The sequence below is a fragment of the Vigna angularis genome, chromosome 4 (genome assembly GCF_016808095.1).
Source record: "Vigna angularis cultivar LongXiaoDou No.4 chromosome 4, ASM1680809v1, whole genome shotgun sequence".
Lineage (NCBI taxonomy): Eukaryota > Viridiplantae > Streptophyta > Magnoliopsida > Fabales > Fabaceae > Vigna > Vigna angularis.
Window position 1 is genome coordinate 15,564,150 of NC_068973.1, and position 14,196 is coordinate 15,578,345.

Consider the following 14,196-nt stretch of genomic DNA (forward strand, 5'->3'; position numbering starts at 1 on the left):
TATAAAACATCGCATATTTGTCATGGTTGACGTCAAATATGGGTAGGAGTAATACTGACTGGAAGCAAACCACTATTTCGGTATTTTTTTTATTTTGAATCAAACGTTAGATGTTTCTTAAGTTGACGTTATGTGATTCTAAGGTCATTGTTTTACGTCAATCTGGGCCTTGTTTGACATTAATACATTTTAGATGGTGAACTGTTTTAGTAAATGACGTGGAGCGATTGAATTTATTTACGAAAATGTCACTTGTCATTTTTAACGTTGGATATTGAGTGGTTGGACGTTGAACGCGTGACGTTATACGCGATTTTTGCACTAGTGATACCAACATATGTATCAATCACAAATACATATTTTTGTTGTTGTCATGAAAACACATATGTGTTGTTACGATCAATGTGTTGTCATCATAAAAAAACCAAACACATCAGGGATTGAGTTTAGCACTTATATTGCTCCCCCTATCAACAAAAACAATGCACATGACTTTAATAAAACCATAATGTGATTTCAAAGTTAAAAGACTCAAAAACAGAATTCACCGAATGAAAATTAAAACAAATGACTTAAGCACATATCATAAAAGAACTTCTAATAGAGAAATGGAATGGGTTCAACGATGAACAAAATTGAACCACAAGACAGTGAAGGAAGGTAGTGAACAACTCGAAAATAAACAAAAGAAGATTTAACTCACAGTAGGATGCTTCTAACTTATAGCTTTGATTACCACCTCATGGAAGACGGTTCAAGAGATTTTAGAGGCAAAACTAGACATAACCCCTCTAGATGCATCTTCCCAAATATGAATGTAGCGGAATGGTTGTTATGAGTGAATTGAGAAACGGTGTTCGGTCATGGAAAGGATTTAGAACAATGTGGAAGACTAGAGATAAGAGAATCTCCACTATTAGCAAAATAAGGATGCAAAGAAGTGGTGTTGGTGGTTTAGCAAAATTAGGAAATGTGAGATAAAGTGAAATGACGGATTTGGATTCTTGAAGAATAGATCATTAAGTGGTGGAAATGGTGCGAGAGAAATGAATCCCTAAAAAGGATAACCCAACCCTGGGGAAGAAGGTTAGAGGAGGTTGTTGGAAGAAACCCTAGTGATGAATTATTATTTTGTACTATTCACTCCGCACCATATTGTATTAGTGAATTGTGTTTAATACTTCATTATTGTCTCATTTTCACTATTTTGGCTTAATTTGACTAATAATTCTTAGGGTTAAATATGTTTTTGGTCGCTTAACTTTCAGCGAAAATTAGAATTAGTCCCTCTTCAAAACTTTGGACTAATTTAGTCCCCAAACTTTAGAAATGAGTGAATTTAGTCCTTTTAACCAAATTTTGTTAACTTTATTTGATGTTTCAAACACATTTCTTAGTCAACATTGAAGCAAAAATGTGTCAAACAGTGTAAACAACTCAAATGCTATCATGAAACGCACTTGAAACATCAAATAAACCTAACAAAATTTAGTTAAAAGGACTAAATTCACACATTTCGAAAGTTTGGGGACTAAATTAGGCCAAAGTTTTGAAGAGGGACTAATTCCAATATTTGCTGAAAGTTAAGGGACCAAAAACATATTTAACCCTAATTCTTATTTTAATTAATTTGAATTATTTGGTCTTAATTATTTCAATTATTAATTATAGGGCCATTTAGGAATCATATTTTGGGATAAGAAGAGTCTGGCCACGTCAAAATTATAGTTTAATTTCGTTTTGAATTCGTTTATAATGTAATTAGGCCAAACTTTATGACATTGGACCCATTTTTGGTCAACATTTAGGAGAAGCCCATTTAGAGGGCATTTTCATCTTTTGGGATTTTTAAATACCCAAATCAGATTTAGGTCACTTCTCTCATCCCCTCATTTACGTTTTTCTCTCCTTAGGCTAGGTCTTGGTGCGTTTTTCTTCCCCCCGGTGGGGGTTGAGGTTCTTTCTTTCATTCTCCTTTATTGTATTGAATCATATTTTTAATTGCAATTTCATTTCCTTTTTGTGTTCTTTCTTCATTCTCGTTTTCATATATGTACTTTCGTTTTTCCCTCTTTCATTGTTGCCCATTTACGTTTTCCAATTGCATTTACGTTTTCCAGTTTTGATTAAAGTTTGCATTTGCGTTTTGAGTTATGCTTTGTTTGCATTTCGTTTATTGTTATTCCATAGTCAATTCACTTTCGTTTTGCTTTTGGAATTTCAATTTAATGTTAGCTTAGGTTTTCTTGGTTGGTCATTAGCGAAATTGCATCGTTTCCTTGAGATTTCTAAGCTAGAAGTGTGTTTTTGCTGCTCTAACTTCGTATTCTATTAAATTTGGTTGTGTTCTTGCAATGGGTATACGCTTAGTTGCCCAATTGGTGGTTGAATCTCCACTTAGTTGATCAATTTGTATGGAGCAGAATGGATGGAATAGGTGCATAACGTTTGCTTAATTTGCTTTTATGAAAGCATGATTGGTCTTTGCTTAGTTGGTTAATTCATGTTGGATTATGGGTTAGAGGAGTGAGTATTTGTTGCTAATATGTGATTGAAAGCATTGTAATTGGGTTAGTGACCAACCGTTTTTATTCACTACATAAAACTGTCAAAAAACACTCACAACCAAGTGTTCGATCTAATGACTGAACCAATATTTAGTCTTTGAAAGATGACTTAAGAATTACTTCCTACTCTATAATGCATTTTATTTGCATATTAATTTATTCGGATATGGTTTCGATCACCTAGCAAGTGACTTTCGGAGCAAAAGAATGTTGGAGTGATGTCCACAACTTTCTCATTAATATCCAAAAGTGTCATTACAAAGGTGATAAACATGGCTTTATAGGACGAGAATCCCTCTTACGTGAACCATGTGGTCAAAATTAGATCCAACTTTCATGGATCAACTATTACATGTCCTAACACGTTTTAATCATGTTTATACAAAAAAAAAATATTACCTCAATTCTCCGTCCTTTAATGTATCTTCACATCCTTCTTGAAGTTTTCTCACCATGCTTCAATTGATAGGTGTTAGAAGTTGTTGTTAGAAGTCCCACATCTAAAGTGGGCAAAGACTTCCCTCCCTCATTTGCATATAAATAAAGGTGTAAGGGAAGGTGTAAAATGCACCAAACATTACTTGTATCCTCCTTGCTCTAAAGAGTGGGTGTTGTAATCTCATCCATCTAGTAAATATTTTTCTTGACCTTGCCCTTGGTCTTGTGTTAGTTATAAATTTTTCTCATCTTTATTTTAGTTGTGAGAGTCTTATTTTAGTAGTCTGATACCTAACAGTGGTATCAGAGCCATAGGTTTGTATTCTGCCGCTATTGTCATTAGAATAGTGTTGGTAAAATTCTGAGTATGCTCTGTGGTTGTGGTTTAATCCGATCTTCCGCATCAGATAAGAGTTATTACTGGAAACGTTTGGTAGTGTGAAAGTGCAGTCTGAGAAAGTTCTGGCTAGGAAAGACTTGGTACTTAAGAGTGTCCGTTTGTGACCCACCTCTCTTTCCTGGGAACTTCTTGGTGCTTTACTTCACAGTCCACCTGTATTGTACCAGTAGACAATACTATTCATAGTGAGAAGTGCATAAGCCGGTTCAAGAGTGAAACCATGACAGCAAAATTTGAGATAGAAAAGTTCAACAGAAATAATTTTTCCTTGTGGAAACTGAAGTTAAGGGCAACTTTGAGAAAAGACAACTGTCTGGATGGAAATGAAGACAGACGTGTAGAAATTTCTGATGAAAAATGGAAAAAGACTTAGCAATGGCAGATTCAGTTCTGTCTAGTATAGCAGAGAAGAAGACTGTAAAGGAGATTTGGGATACTCTCATTAAACTGTACGAGGTCAAGTCACTTCACACCATAATTTTCTTAAAAAGAAAACTCTATACTCTTCGAATGAGTGAGTTCACGCCAGTGACGGAACACATCAACAATCTGAATACATTATTTGCTCAGCTCACCGCGTCAAATTTCAACGTAGTAGAAAATGAACGTGCAGAGCTACTACTTCAGAGTTTACCAGATTCGTATGATCAACTCATCATCACCATTACAAATAACAACATTGTTGGTCGTCTATCCTTTGATGATGTTGCTGGAGCTATTCTTGAAGAAGAATCCAGGCGAAAGAATAAGGAAGACAGGACAAAAAGTTCGAAGCAAGTATAAGCTTTAACGATGATGAGAGGAAGATCAACGGAACGTGGCTCTAGTGGGAGTCAAAATCATGGTAGATCAAAGTCTCGAGGAAGAAAGAATTTTAAATGCTACAATTGTGGCATGAGGGGGCATCTGAAAAAAGATTGTTGGCACAAGAAGAGTGGAGGGAAGAACTTCGAAGCATCAAGCTCTCAAGGCTATGTTGCAAAAACTTCTGAAGATGGAGAAATCCTGTATAGTGAAGTAGTAGTTAGTTCTAAAGGCAAAAAAAGACAACTTTCTGATGCCTGGATAGTAGACTCAGGCGCGACATGGCAGATGACTCCACACCGAGATTGGTTTCACACTTATGAACTTGTCTGAGGAGGATCTGTGTTCATGGGAAATGATCATGCCTTAGAAATTGAAGGGATTGGTACCGTCAAAATCAAAATGTATGATGGTACAGTACGCACTCTTCAAGGAGTTCGACATGTGAAGGGATTAAAGAAGAACCTCTTGTCTGTTGGACAATTGGATGACCTTGGGTGCAAAATTCACATTGAAGGCAGAATCCTAAAAATGGTGAAAGGTAACCTCATTGTGATGAAAGCAGAGAAGATCACAGTCAATCTATACATGCTGTTGGGAGATACGTTGCAAGAAGCATATGCATCAGTTGCAACAACAAAAGAAGAAGAAGGAACGATGATGTGGCATTACAGACTTGGTCACATGTCAGAACGAGGCTTGAAAATTCTTGCTGATCATAATCTCCTGCCTGGGCTCAAAACAGTTAACTTACCGTTTTGTGAGCACTGTGTGACTAGTAAGCAACACAGAATGAAGTTTGCTAAAGTGACTGCTAGAAGCAAGCACATACTTGACTTAGTCCATTCTGATGTCTGGGAATCACCAGAAATATCCATGGGAGGAGCAAAGTATTTTGTATCATTCATTGATGATTATTCCCAGAGATTATGGGTGTACCCAATCAAGAAGAAGTCATATATGTTTCCAGTATTCAGGGAATTCAAAGCACAGGTGGAACTTGAAACTGGAAAAAGGATCAAATGCTTAAGGACAGATAATGGAGAAGAATATACTGATGGTGATTTTCTGGCATTCTGCAAGCAAGAAGGTCTTAAGAGGCAATTTACAGTTGCTCATACACCTCAACAGAATGGTGTAGCAGAGCGGATGAATATAACTCTTCTAGAAAGGACAAAGGCCATGTTGAAAACTGCAGGATTAGCTAAGTCCTTCTGGGCAGAATCAGTCAAAACTGCTTGCTATTTGATAAATCGCTCACCATCAACATCAATTGGTGTAAAGACACCAATGGAAATATGGAAAGGAAAACCAGCTGATTACTCTTCTCTGCATGTATTTGGTTGTCCTGTGTACATGATGTACAACTCCCAAGAAAGAACAAAGTTGGACCCAAAATCCAGGAAATGTATATTTTTGGGTTATGCTGACAATGTTAAGGGGTATCGCTTGTGGGATCCCACTACCCACAAGATTATTGTTAGCAGGGATGTAGTCTTTGCAGAAAAATTGCAAAGTGAGCAGAAAAATGACAGCACACCAATAGACATTACTTCAGTACAGATAGAGGAAAGCCAAAAAATAATGATTCCTCTGAAGCAGAACCAGAGCACGATGAACAAGAACCAAATGAGGTCAATGATGAAGATGCTCGACGAACAACACGTCTGATGAAGAAACCATCTTGGCACTCAGACTATGTTATGGCAAACCATGATGCATATTGTCTCTTAATTGAAGAAGGAGAACCTTCAACCTTTCAAGAAGCGTTAAGGAGTTCAGATGTTTCTCAATGGATGACAGCAATGCATGAAGAAATGGAAGCCTTACATAGGAACGAGACATGGGAACTTGTTGAACTTCCAAAAGGTCGAAAAGCAATTGGAAACAAATGGGTATACAAAATAAACCAGATGGCAATGAACAAGTGGAGCGATATCGTGCAAGAATGGTGGTCAAAGGATATGCTCAGAAAGAAGGCCTTGATTTTAACGAGATATTCTCACCAGTTGTTAGACTTACCACTATCAGAGTAGTGCTGGCAATGTATGCTGTAGATTATTTACATCTGGAACAGTTAGATGTAAAGACTGCTTTTCTTCATGGTGAACTTGAAGAAGAAATATATATGCTCCAACCATAAGGTTTTGAAGAACAAGGCAAAGAAAACTTGGTTTGTAGGTTGACCAAATCTCTGTACGATTTAAAGCAGGCGCCAAGGTGTTGGTATAAGAGATTTGATTCTTTCATTATTAGCCTCAAATACAACATATTAAGTTCAGACTATTGTACGTACTACAAGAGGTTTGAGGATAATGATTTCATCATTTTGCTGTTGTACGTGGATGATATGTTGGTGGTAGGCTCCAACAAAGTTCGAGTCCAAGAATTGAAGGCACAATTGGCTAGGGAATTTGATATGAAGGACTTGGGACCTGTAAACAAGAATTTAGGGATGCAAATTCACCGAGACAGAAAAAACAGGAAGATTTGGATTTCAGAAAAGAATTATTTTCGAAAAGTGTCACAGTGCTTCAACATGCAAGATATCAAGCCAACTTCTACCCCACTTCCTGTTAATTATAAATTATCCAGAAGTATGTGTCCTAGCAATGAAGCAGAGAGGATGAAAATGTCTCGAGTTCCGTATGCATCAGCAGTGGGAAGCCTAATGTATGCCATGATTTGTACAAGACCAGACATTGCACATGCAGTGGGAGCGGTTAGTAGATTTATGGCAAATCTTGGTGAAGAGCATTGGAATGCTGTTAAGAGGATCCTTAGATACATCAAAGGAACCTCAGATGTTGCGTTATGTTTTGGAGGATCAGAGTTTATTGTCAGGGGTTATGTCGACTCAGATTATGCAGGTGATCTTGATAAAAGAAAATCTACTACAGGCTATGTGTTTAAACTTGCATGAGGAGTGGTAAGCTGGTTATCTAAACTACAAACTATTGTAGCTTTATCCACCACAGAAGCTGAATACATGGCAACTACTCAAGCATGCAAGGAAACAATCTGGATTCAAAGGTTATTGGAAGAACTTGGGCACAAGCAAAAGAAAATTATTGTATATTGTGACAGTCAGAGTGCTTTGCACATTGCAAGAAATCCAGCCTTTCATTCCAGGACAAAGCATATAGGGGTTCAATATCATTTTGTCCGAGAAGTAGTAGAGAAAGGAGATGTAAATTTGGAAAATATCTGTACCAAAGATAACCTAGCAGATGTTATGACAAAGCCGGTCAATACTGACAAGTTTGTATGGAATAGATCCTCTTATGGTCTATCAGCAACGTAGCATGAAACTAAAAAGGAAGACAAAGTATTGTGAAGACATGATTGATTCAATCTCAAATCTTCAAGTGGGAGAATTGTTAGAAGTTGTTGTTAGAAGTCCCACATCTAAAGTGGGCAAAGACTTCCCTCCCTCATTTGCATATAAATAAAGGTGTAAGGGAAGGTGTAAAATGCATCAAACATTACTTGTATCCTCCTTGCTCTAAAGAGAGGATGTTGTAATCTCTTCCATCTAGTAAATATTTTTCTTGACCTTGCCCTTGATCTTGTGTTAATTATAAATTTTTCTCATCTTTATTTTAGTTGTGAGAGTCTTATTTTAGTAGTCTGATACCTAACAATAGGGCCTTGAAATTTGGACTTAAGCCGAAGTCATCAATTATACAAAACCTAAAATAACCTATTATAATAAAAGCTCAATGATATGATATCCTATATTACTTGAATCTTCTTTTTATATATGATTCCAACCTTTTTGAATGTTTTTTATCATGGCTACAGGATATGCCATTAATTGATAAGTCAGTTTTACCAAGAATAAAATAATTATTTTAAAAATTGTAGCGGTGTATTTAAAAATAATGAAGATGAAAAAGAAAAAGCATATTCTAAATGCTCATTTATCGTCCGAATATGAAAAGTTGGAGTTATTTTCTTTTAGTTTAAGTAAAAATTACATTTGTTTTTAAGGAAAAGCATTGAGAAGAGAAATACGAGTAGATCCACAACCATTGGTCACAAACCAACCATACAACTAATTGTAAATACTTTTCTATATTTTAATGGCTTAAGGATATTTTTATGATATTTAATATAGAGCTATTTCAGGAATACTCTATTTGTTTACTTCAAATAAAGTACCTAATAAAATAAAGGAATTAATTTAAAGCTCTTTATTACTTTCTTCAATTTTATTATTCATGTATATATTAAATTGTTACATAAAGTATTCAACAATAATTTGTAATAATTCTCTTTTATTACATATATAACACAAAAATGTAATTGGTGTTAAAGGAGAAACTATAACTACTATTAAATATTTAGTCGGTATATATATTAAATATTAATTTAAAGAAAATCTTGTTTACACATACTCATTTATTATTTAGATTATACATATATTTACAGAAATTTCCTCTAACACATCATATTGAAGTTATCTAATATAAAATTTGACATCTATTCTTACCATCTAACCATGTTTATCTACATATTTGAAATGAAGAGGAACGAATAAATGAATTTAGTTATGAGAATTATAAAGAATGTTCCAACCTGAAATTTGCTAAGATGTATATCTCTTAATCCAACCAAACATTTTTTAAAGATTAATGTGACAGAGTAACCAATAACAATGTTTATTAATCCTATAAATGACAATGTTTTGTGAAATCGCTCTGAGATACTGTGGAAGAAAACATTGAGTTTATGAAGCATAGCTCCTTCCTTTTCATTCAGTGAACTTCATGCCAAACATAAATTTGTACATCGCTTTCAAATGTCAAGTAAAAAAAACATCACTTTCAAATCCCTTGAATTATTATCTATACGTGTCCATTATTCAATGACTAAGCACCACTATTTTTCTAGTTTATAATCGAGTGCTGCATAGACTTGTTTCTGTCAGAAAAGTTAAGTAACTTGAATGCATGAAAAGGAAATTTGAATATAACTAATGCTATAAAATATAAAGAAAAACTTCCTATATAGTGCTACAGTGTATAAATATTCAACATATTCAATCAAGAAGCAAATGTTTGGTTAACACATTTTCACAAATATTATAATTATGGCACGCGAAAGTTCAAAGTTTATTTTATTAACTTTTGTTTAATATACTTCAATATAGTAAAAATTATATATGAGATTAATTTTTTTTAATATATGTATTTATAATAGAAGAGATATAAATAAGTCCAAAATACAAATAAAGAATAATAACAAATTAATTAAAGATAAAAGATAAACATAAGATATGTATCTAAAATATAATATATCTAACACTCCCTCTTAAGCTGATACATACAAATTATATGTACCAAGCTTATTAATTTATAAAGGCGATATTTTTATACTCGAGTGTCACCAAATTGTTAATGATTTGTGAAGACGACATAGAAGACGAAATACTAATCCAAAAGACTCCCTTAAGCAAAAAATTTGGGAGCTTGCTCAATATAAATATTTTCTTACAGATCGTCATTGAGAAATGCATGGTTGACATCTAGTAGATAAAAATATCATTCTTGAAGAGCCACCACAGTTATAAATAACTAACAAAAGTCATCTTTGCCATGGGAGAAAAAGCATATATGGATAGGTCAAATGCAATGGTGATAGAAGAGAAGTCAGAAGAGACCGCAGTGGAAGAAGTCATTGATGAACATGATACAAAAACCTTAAAACTTCAATATTCTCTAATCAAGGCACTTGAAAAAGAAAAAAAAAAAAGAAAGCTCGATGATCTGAATAGTTGCCTGAGAGGAAACGGTATGTGCAATCACACACTACAAACTGGAAAGAGGAAAAAGAGTGAGATCGACGTTCTAAATTGTTGCTTGAGAGGAGACGACAGTGTCACAACACACGATGAAAAAAAGAGCAAATCCACAACTTCAAAAGGTGTTGAGAGCGCGTAAGAGCTCTGATGAAGGCGTCGTGGATGCCATGGTGGTCGCTTAGCCGAAGCGATCAAAATCGTGCAATCGTTGGTTGAAATTAGAACTCCGATTGTGGCAGTTGTAGACGACGACGATAGACGATGGTGTTGCCGGTAGTGGTAGATGGCGTTGCCACCGACAATCGTAGGTGTAGTGCTAGAGGCAACAAAAAAAATTTCTCAAAAAGCATGACAGTGATACCATGTTGAATATAGTGAAAACCATATTATGAGATTAATCTTCTTTTATTGAATATACATAGGTACTTTATTCACTAGTGTAGTTAAACGAATTGGCACCGATTATTTTTGGCCATAGACCTCGGTTTGGGAACCGAGGCATGTGTAGACGAGGTAAAAAGTCACTACGATTCACCTCGGTTTTCTTTAACATAAGCAATATCTAGGATTCGACTCAGTTCTCTTTGAACTGAGTCAGTATCAGTTCTTCCTGGTTTCAGATTGGGTCTCCTTTCAGATTGGTTCTTCCAAGAGCCTTCAGATTGGGTATCCTATGTGAATGTCATCCTCTGAACAAGAACATTATTCACTTTCTCATACCAATTCTCCTTTCCCCCTTCAAGCTCTTTCACTGCAAAATACAAAAATCCAAACATAAGTCAGAAGAACACACAATTAACTAAAATAACAGCAACCATTTCAGCCGTGCGGGTATGTAAGAATCCGAACTCAAAAATTGAAAATTCTTCTTCAAAGAAGAAAGGACAAAGCACAGTGGAATCATCATACCCATTTATCAAATATGGAAAATTCATAAGAAAGATGAAGGGAAAATATAAACAGAGGCAGGAATGAAAAAGCTTCAGGCAGGAAATGGCCCTAACACCTTTCTCAAATGCCTCAGTGTTGAGAGTAACACCGCCACCGACCCCACCAAACTCATTCAAACAGAAAACCACCGGCCGCGGCTTCGGCCGCGGCTGCACCGGAACACCACCCAGCACCAGAAAGTCGTTGATCGTGTTCCTCTGCCAGATGAAAAGCGAGGCCAGCGCCGCCACCCACAGGAACGCGAAGAGCGTCTTGTGAGAACCGAAAGGTGGCGTTTTGGGGTTGAGGAGGAACCACCCGAGTACCCGAGGAGGATCCCTTGCACCTCCGCTGCAAGAACAAGAACGGCCACCGCGCTTTATGCCCCCATCGCATCTCCGACGTGCCTCCCTCTCGACGACGCAAAAGAGAAATCCCTCTTTGTACTGATACAAACGCCCCCTTAATTTGGGTTATCTGATACAAAAATCAGAAAATAAAAAAAAATTAAAACCTGTTTATGCTGTGGAGGATGAAGAAAGCTCGTGGAGAAGGAAGAAGAAAGCTCTCGATGCTCGAGGAGGAAGAAAGCTCTTGAACCTAATGCTTATGATTAGTTACAAATAAATTAACTTAAAAAGAAGTATGATGATCAAGATGGAAACTAGAGGTTTTCTTCTAATAAATAAAAAATAAATTTTACTTTTGGAATTATTTATCTTTATCATTTATATCCCTAGCTATAATTTAAATAATAATAAAACTTTCTATATTTTGTGTTAATTTTATACAGATATTATATAAAAGATCTCTAAGAAATAGTTTCATTCCCAACGAATTTTCACGAGTTATGAAAGTTCCATTAATATAAAGTTTCACTAACAAATAATTTAGTGATTCTAGTAATTAAATAATCTCAACTATTAAATGTTATTATGAGGATAAATTATCTTATAAGAAATATAAAAATATATGTATTTGTGGTTAATATAAAAATATAAAAATAATTATTATTTTATTTAATTAATGAAAAAAGTTAAATCATAAAAATTTAATTAAAAATTATAAAAAAAAATTGTATTCAAAGAATTTTGTTAATGAAAATTCAATTAAAATATATAAATTTATAAATGTCACGAAACTTAATTAAATTAAAAAAATATAATATTTTATAAAAGTTATAAAATGTCACATAAAAAAGGACTACTCATTTTTATTTCTGAAGTACTTCTATATAAACAAGAGGAAATAAAACATTCAATTTAGTATCTTAAACTGGTAAGGGATATTTCTATGGTCTACTAGTCTTTTTCAACCACACAAAAACAGAATTTCATTCTAATAGAGTTTGATCTTATACTTAAACCCTTCATTCCTCTTAGGTGTGTTATCACTAAAATATTGGATCTTCAAGGCAAGATATTTGCACTCTTACATTATAATCAAGTAATTAGTCAACAAATTGATTAACTTTTTAATAATGACTTTGCCTCAATAAGAAGCATGCATGTATTTTTAAGTGGCAGTTAGAGACAAATCTCACCCTAAAGCAAGAACTCAAATATTTGAAAAAAAAAAATAGCAAACATAGGTTCGCATGGTTTACACATTACTTTATTTGCAACCAATCAACCAATCATTGTTGAGAGATAGACCAACATCAAATTCACTAAACGTAATTGGCTATGAAAACTTAATTTTTGGATATAAATTAATTACAAGAATTTACTTACTTTAAATTTTAGAATGATAACTTTTTATTTATCATTTTAAATTTCAACATAAAAAAATTACATATTACCTAGTGTTACTATATGTTGATAATAACAACTTTATCAATAAATCATGTTTATTAATGAATTAGTAATTAATATAAATATGTTGATAAAGTGGATATCAATAAAGTTTATCAACGGATATAGATGAGTATTGACGATAACAAATCTACCGGTTAATATTTGTCTATAAACATCGGTAATATCTGTTGGTAAAATATACAATTGGATCTCTTTCTTCCTCCTCCTCCTCTTTGTCGTTTATTTTTTTTTTGTCCTTGCCACTAATTGGTCGTTGTGCCACCACCATTGCTCTAGGTCATTTTTATCCTTTGGAGTCTCATCCTCTTTTTATGTCTTTCTCTTCCTCCACATCCTCCTTCTATACTACCTTTTTTAACTCTTCTCACCATTATCACCATCACCAATGTCCTCCATATATGCGTCACTACTAATTATTAACGTCATCAATGCACGTTATCAACACACATCATCCTTCAACCATCTCTTCTTGGTGTTCTTCCTTTTCTTTTTCTTCTCTTATTTTTTTCTCGTCTCACTCATCTTCCCTTAATATAATATAAAACTCTAACAAATTGGATGGAAACTTATTGTCCAAAGTGACAACATATTCACCAATGGAATTCGATTGTTGGTAACTATGATAATAAGATACCAACAAAAATATTAATTAAAAATAAAAATTGTAATCTATTGATAAACAGTTATAATGGTTTTGCCCTTAAACAATAATAATGATAAGTTACTGATGATATTTTCAAAAAATTTTATGGACAAGGTTTATATTAACTAAAGTATCTCTTAATAAATTTAAGGTTTAATACCTCTTTTGATTCCTCGAAAGGGGGCAAATGTTCAATTGCGTCCTACATTTTTTAAGAAGTTCAATGTGGTCCCAACTTGTGAAAAAAGAGTACAATTAAATCCTTTTTGGTAACGGCGTTAATTTTTTAACGGGCCAGCTGACAGGTGTACTGAAGTTTGCAACATGTCTGAAGAAGGTTACCACGTGGTTGTGTTTAGGGTTTACAACATGGCTGTGTGAGGAACAGTGTTCTTACATGGCAATGTTTTTTTTTTCTTTTTTTTTGAAAGCGGGATCAGAAACAGCCCCAAGGCCTTTTCGTTCTTCAGCAGCTCAAGAAATATCATTTCCAGTACTTAGAATATTGAGTTTACAATAAATCATTACAAACAATCGTCGGTGATTAAGTTTCAAATATGAACATTTAATGCCTGTGAGAATTTCTCATCTTAGAATTACAAAGAATTCTAAGATAATTCATCCTGCATATAGATAATTCTATCTTTCAGACCAACTAGGCTACTACAGACAACTAACTAATTGATGAAATTACAAAGAATAAATCACTTGCATGATTTTCAGAGTGAGAATTGCTCATCTTAGAATTGGAATCCAACTACTAACGGTGTGAATGCATCAATTAGAACCCA